Raw genomic sequence first — 6,091 nt, 5'->3', positions numbered from 1 at the left:
CAGCCCAGCTCACTATGTGTTGTTCCACCAAGACTTCTTTGGTCCTGTACACAAGAACCTGCCCGCTTCTTTGTGCACTCCTCTCTGAGTTCCCAGGGCCTCTCTAGTTAAAGGGTTTTCTCTGGTCCTGATGCTGCATTCTCCTTCACGTGGTCTGGCTTCCTGGGTGACACGCTCAGCGGCAGATGGGAGAGCAGCAGACAAAGGATATCACCCTGATGAGAACGTTTCCTGACCTTAAGTCTCACGTGCCCTGCTCTGCTAGAGCGTCTGCTCTTGGTGATGGCAAGGCGAGGTGGAGGCTGAGCTTTCTTATGGGACCCACACTCCCAAGGGCCGGGACCTCTCTGGTTTCGTGCTGGCAGCAGGAGCGCAGTGAAGATGTTCTGGAATTCTCGTACTTGGCGACGCAGTCCGTCATCTGTGTTCAGAGGTGGTGGTCGGTGCTGTTAGGCTGGCCCCATCCTGCAGCCATCAGGGCCGACCATGGTGCTCCAGCACCATCCCCCGGCGAGCCCTGGGGCACAGGCCCTGGGTCAGGCCGTCCCGCTGAGAGCTCCTCTTTCTCCTTGACCCCTGTCTTTTCCAGTGATGTCCTTCTCCCAGGACTGGTCCCTCCTGAAAACATGTCCCGAGGACGTGAGACAGAGTCTTTCTGTCTTTCTGTCTTTCTGTCTGAGGAATGCTCTGGCCGTATTTCTTCTAAGGCTGATGTGTTTGTTCCCTGGCGGTCCGCGGTGCCGTCGGTCTTCTTCACCAACACCGTATTTCAAAGGCATCGGTCATTCTTGGATCTTCTCTGATGTGTATCGAGCCTGGCCCTGTTTCTGACATCTGTCCTGAGCACAGCCAGGGAAGGAGATGTGAGAAGGGGGGGCTGGTGCTTACTGAGACTTGGGAGTCAGCAGAGTGCTGGGCTGGAGCCCGCCCATCCAGGCTCGCAAGCGCTTCCGACCGGGTTTTCAGGAATTCTGTGAGCTGAGCATGAGTAACAGTGAAATGATGTAAACTCACAGCGATCGTGAAAGCGAGGCCGTGAAATAGTCTGAATGTGTTGTCCGGAGGGGTGGGGGCAGTCCCGGGGAAAACCCTCATCCTTGGTAAAGGACGGTCCCGTGAAGGAGGGACCTGAGAGAATCCAGGGTGAGGGGCCGCTTCCTGGATGAGCTTCGAGTTTGGGGACCCCTGTCAGTGGATGTGAGCCGGGCGCTACCGCTGGAATGGCCATAGCCAGGCTGGGGACAGGCAAGGTCAGTCTCTCTTGATGATGGGGCCAGGTTCTCAGGTGCAGTCTGACTTCTCCCGATGGATGATGGGAAAGCATGAATGATGGCAACAGCTTGCTGGAGTGAGGGGCATTTGGGGTGTCACTGACAACTTGGGTGCTGTTGCCACTTTGTCCTCCCTGGAGCCTCAGAACTTGTCCTCACAGGCTCTGGCCATCCAGGGATGGTGCTCCGGGGTCCAGGCACCACCCCAGGACAGACTTGGCGGGAGCTAGCTTTCTGCTGGGAACTGCTCTGAGGGCGGAAGGGGGCCCTCACATCTTGCTCAATCCTGGGATTCCACAGGCATCTTGTTTAGGAATGAGGGCTGCTTCCTGTCAGAGTGGACACTGTTCATCGGGGGCCGGGGGAGAGTCACGGGAAAGACAGGGTAAGGGTCCAGCCGGGAGAGAGGTGGCCGCCGTGAGGGGGTGCCCACTGTGAGGGGGTGCCCGCCATGAGGGGGTGCCCGCCGTGAGGGCGTGCCCGGGGGCCTTGGCCCGGTGCCTGAGCCAGGAGAGGGGTGCACACTGTGTGGGGGTGCCCGCCGTGAGGGGGTGCCCACCGTGAGGGTGTGGAGAGTCAGGGGAATGACAGAGTGAGGGCCCAGCAGGTGGAGGGGAGCCAGCCGGGAGAGGGGTGCCCGCCATGAGGGGGTGCCCACCGTGTGGGGGTGCCCACCATGAGGGGTGCCCAGGGGACTTGGCCTTGTGCCTGAGCAAGGAGAGGGGTGCCCTCCATGAGGGGTGCCCACTGTGTGGGGGTGCCCTCCAGAGGGGGTGCCCACTGTGAGGGGTGCCCGGGGGCCTTGGCCTGGTGCCTGAGCCAGGAGAGGGGTGCACACTGTGTGGGGGTGCCCACCGTGAGGGGGTGCCCACCGTGAGGGGTGCCCAGGGGACTTGGCCTGGTGCCCGAGCCAGGAACCACTTCTTTTCCCTCTGGGCTGGAGGGGAAGTGAGTGCTTTGTGGTCTCACAGCCCAGTGTTCTCGAGACACTGCGTCCTTTGTGCCCAGGGCGGCAGTGGGGGTGCAGTGCTCACAGGCCGGCCGCCTCCCGGGCTGGGACTCCTTGTCTGAGTGGCCTGCTCTGTGGTGCACGTGACCCGTCTGTGCACTGGCGAGGGGCATCTAAAGTAGTTGCGGCCGAGGACCCTTCCACACGCGTCCACTTACAGGTGCAGGTCCAGGGGTGGGGTGGGGTGGGTGCGGGAGGGCACTGGGCTCCAGCTGAGCAGATGCCCAGCATCCCGACACTAGGGAGTCCCCTCTGGGTCCCTCTGTAAAAGGGCTGTGGTGGTCCCTAGGGGGTCAGTTGGTTTATGGGTCTCTCCCTCGTCCTGCTCATATCCAGGGGTGAGATGGCGTGGGGCCCGAGGAAGGTCCAGAGGAGGGAGGGGTCCATCTGAGGACCAGGCTGATCATTTGCCAGATGTGGGAGCCAGTTTTCTGAGAGGACCGTAGGCTGTGACCTTGGCTGGGCAGGGACAGAAGGGAGGCCTGCCTTAGAAGAGGGTGACAGATGCCCCTGGAGCACTGTGTGGGTAGTTTCTGGAAACGGTGGGTGGCGGTGCAGTGGGTGTGCCTGGAGGTGTGTGAGGAGGGGAAGGGGCTGTTGGAGGAATTGAGGTCAATGGAGTGGCCAGATCTGCAGGTGTCTGGGGCCTCAGGCTCAGGAGTTGGGGCTCTCTCCTGGGTCATGGGTTGAGGGGCTTGGCCTGGGAGGGCTGGCAGGTGAAGGGAGGATGGGCAGCAGGAAATAGGGACGGGGTGGATCTGGGCAGGCAGACACCCCTGGAGCCCCCACAGAAGTAGGAAGGACCGTCTCCTACCTGTGTTTGAGACCACCCTGCTTTACACCCAGGATAGGGTCCCTTGGTCTCGGCTTCTGAGGCCTCTGAGGGCCCTGTGGGAGAGGGGTTCACCAGCCTGGGCCTGGAGGGGCACAGCTGAGGTGCGTCCAGGTGAAGGAGGTGGTGTGACACTGCTCTGCAGAAGCGTAGATGATTGTCGCTCATCTGAGGTGAGGTGGGCAGCAGGCTCCTAGCCCCCTGGTTGGACCAGACACCGAGTCTGAATGCCCTTGGAGCCTCACCCTTTCCCAGGACCCATGTGGGCAGCAGGACAAGAGGCAGGCAGAGTGGGCCTGGCGGCTGCAGGCATAACAAACCCCCTCTGCATGCTGATGGCCGGGCAGCGGGCCCAGCCTTTGTGCCCATGGGCCCCTCCTCTGCTGGCCGGCTCTGAGGCCAGAGGCTGCCACAGCCCAGGGAAAGGACCCTGGGAAGCAAGGACTCTAACTCAGAGCCTGGCCTAGCACAGCTCTGGGCCTTTCTCAGGGTGATGGGGCCTTACTTCCCTTGGGGGTGGGGGGGAGCTGGATGCCGCTATCTTGGACCAGGACCCTGAATGGGCTGTTCTGACCACCCAGCCCCCTTGGATTATGAGAACCTGTGGTCTCATGTAGACGAAGCAAGCAGGGTGAACATCTTCCCAAGCCTGCTTATTATTTGTTTAATTAAAAAATCAATTGGAATGTATTAAGGGAAGTTGTCGTTGTTGTTGTTAAGTGCCGTGGAACAGCAGGCGACTCATAGCGACCCTATGAAGGAGAGTCTTCAACGCTTGGGTCTCTCATTCTCTCTCCAGGTTCATAGGGTTTCTGGAGGCAAGCTGTTAATGGAAGTGGATGCCGCTCCTCCTTCCACGCTTGTTTAATCAGGGAGCTCCACCCCACTCTCTGTCTGCATTGGGTAACCAACCATTAACACATTTGGCACATCAGTGTCACAGTGTTCAGCCTCACAGAAGCCACAAGTTACTGCTGTACGGCAAGTGGACACCAGGGCTATACAACCTAGAGAAATGTCTGAGCAAAAACAATGAAACAAAACATTGTTCATTTCCTTTTATATTTTTCCTTCAATTTTATTTATTGAGCATACACTCTAATTCAGAATTTTCTACGTTGCAATTTAGTAACATTGACCTCAGTCAGAACCAACTCATAGCTGACCCTCCAGTGGGTTTTCAGAGGGTGTAAGTCTCGTGGGAGGAGATGGCCCGTCTTTCTCCCTCAGAGCATCTGTTGGATTCAATCTGTTAGCCTTTGGATTGGCAGCACAATTCCATACCCACTAGACCACGAGAGTTCCCTAAAGGAGATGAAAGGGAAAGAATATTCTAAAACCAGTTAGTCTGTTGTGATGCCCTGTATCACCCTGACTTCCCCACTGATGGCTATATTAGTTTAACTGGCTCCGTACTTTCTGTTTGTTTCAAGTTTCTTGGGATTGAAGATGGGTAGTGAGACCTGGCCTGTGTCCACTTGTAGGATTTGAGTGCAGCTGATGGTGTCTTAGGGTTGGGATGTGGGGTAGGCAGCTGCACCCTGGAGGTCCTTGTGTTGCTCTCTCTGGCCTGTAAGGACCTGAAGCCTTATGGAGCCTTGGTGGTATAGTGTATGCCTGGTATCTGAACGGTCAGTGATTCGAATCCACCAGCAGCCTTGAAGGATCGACAGTCCCTTCTGATAAGGATTTGCTTCCTCAGAAACCTGACAGAGGGCTCTCTGGGCGGAACCTACTTCACGGGAGTGGATGGTCAGTTTTTAGGAGCCTGGTGGCATGACGAGCTAAATGTCGGGTTGCTAACCCAAAGGTTAGCAGTTCAGATCCACAGGCAGTGTGACAGAAAAAGGTGGGCAGTCTCCTCCAGCAAGCCTGGGAAACCCAGCAGAGGGTCACCAGGGGTTGACGTCCATTTGCTGCCAGTGGGTCTTCAGTCTTTAGTCCAAATGCTTGTGCAGTTATTGGCCTCAGATTGTTCTCTAAGGGGACTCATTCCTTTACTATAATGCATTTATTTAAAATAAGAGCAACAGTGTCAGTCTGGAGACTAAGGTGCATCTGAACCAGGCCATAGTCTTTGCAGTTACGTGCTATGCGTCAGAGAGCTGGACAGTGACTAGGGAGGATAGAAGGAGAATTGATGCCTTTGAACTATAGTGCTGAAGAAGAGTATTGAATATACCATGGACTGCTAGGAGAACAAGAGAGGGTGAGGCCAGGCTGCTCCTTGGAGGTAAGTACTCTGAACCTTTGTCTGACATACTTTGGACATGTTTCCAGGAGGGACCAATCCTTGGAGAGGGATGTCATGGGGCGGAGGGACAGCGCAGGAGAGGAAGACCCGGGATGAGATGGCTTGATTCAGTGACTGGAGTAATGGGGGCAGGTGTGTCAGAGACAGGTTGGCTCAGGGTAGAGCAGGGGGTTGGTATGAGTTGCAGGCGACCTGATGGCACATAACAACACAATAGGAAAAGCTTACAGAACTGAGAGGTTGTAAAGGAGAGGCTCGCTAACCACTTGAGCGGTCATCCAGTCAGCCTGTGTGTCCTCACTCACAGAACTCACGCACAGTGGGGTCTGGTCTCCGTGACCACAGGGTGCCCATCGGCTGACTCTGCAAGTTCATCGCCAGGCCTTTCCTCCTAGTTTCTCTTGTTCTGGAAACCCTGTGACCCCTGTTGTGCGTCATAGCACAAGGAGGCCTCTGTGGACAGAGAGGTGGTGGGGCATTAGCCGGGAGTGTCCAGGTCTCCGTTGTGGAAAGGTGGGCCATACGATGACCACTGCCTCCTTACTCGTAACTGACACAGCGGCCTTTGAGCTGACGCCAGCCAGCAGCGAGCCCACGTGTCAGGGGGGCCGTGCTCCACCTGGGTCCTCATGTGTGTCAGAGGCAGTTCAGCTTTGCTGGGTCCTTCCGTGTGTGTGTGCGCGTGCTCACAGCTGGGCTCTGCTGGGTCCTCCCACGTGTCAGAG

General features: G+C 57.1%; 1 protein-coding gene across 1 annotated transcript in view; it reads left to right on the top strand.

The window, feature by feature from the left end:
- Positions 1–4,826: 4,826 nt before the first annotated feature.
- GRAMD4 (GRAM domain containing 4) overlaps positions 4,827–6,091 on the top strand; it is a 59,994-nt gene continuing 58,729 nt past the window's right edge. The window contains exon 1 of the mRNA XM_006888027.1: positions 4,827–4,845. The gene's annotated coding sequence lies outside the window, so the exon portion shown is untranslated. The remainder of the gene's footprint in view (positions 4,846–6,091) is intronic.

The sequence above is a fragment of the Elephantulus edwardii genome, unplaced genomic scaffold (assembly GCF_000299155.1).
Source record: "Elephantulus edwardii isolate Elephantulus edwardi_28Jun2011 unplaced genomic scaffold, EleEdw1.0 scaffold00064, whole genome shotgun sequence".
NCBI lineage: Eukaryota > Metazoa > Chordata > Mammalia > Macroscelidea > Macroscelididae > Elephantulus > Elephantulus edwardii.
The sequence above is the reverse complement of the archived record's forward strand: the minus strand, read 5'-3'. Positions and strand labels throughout refer to the sequence as shown.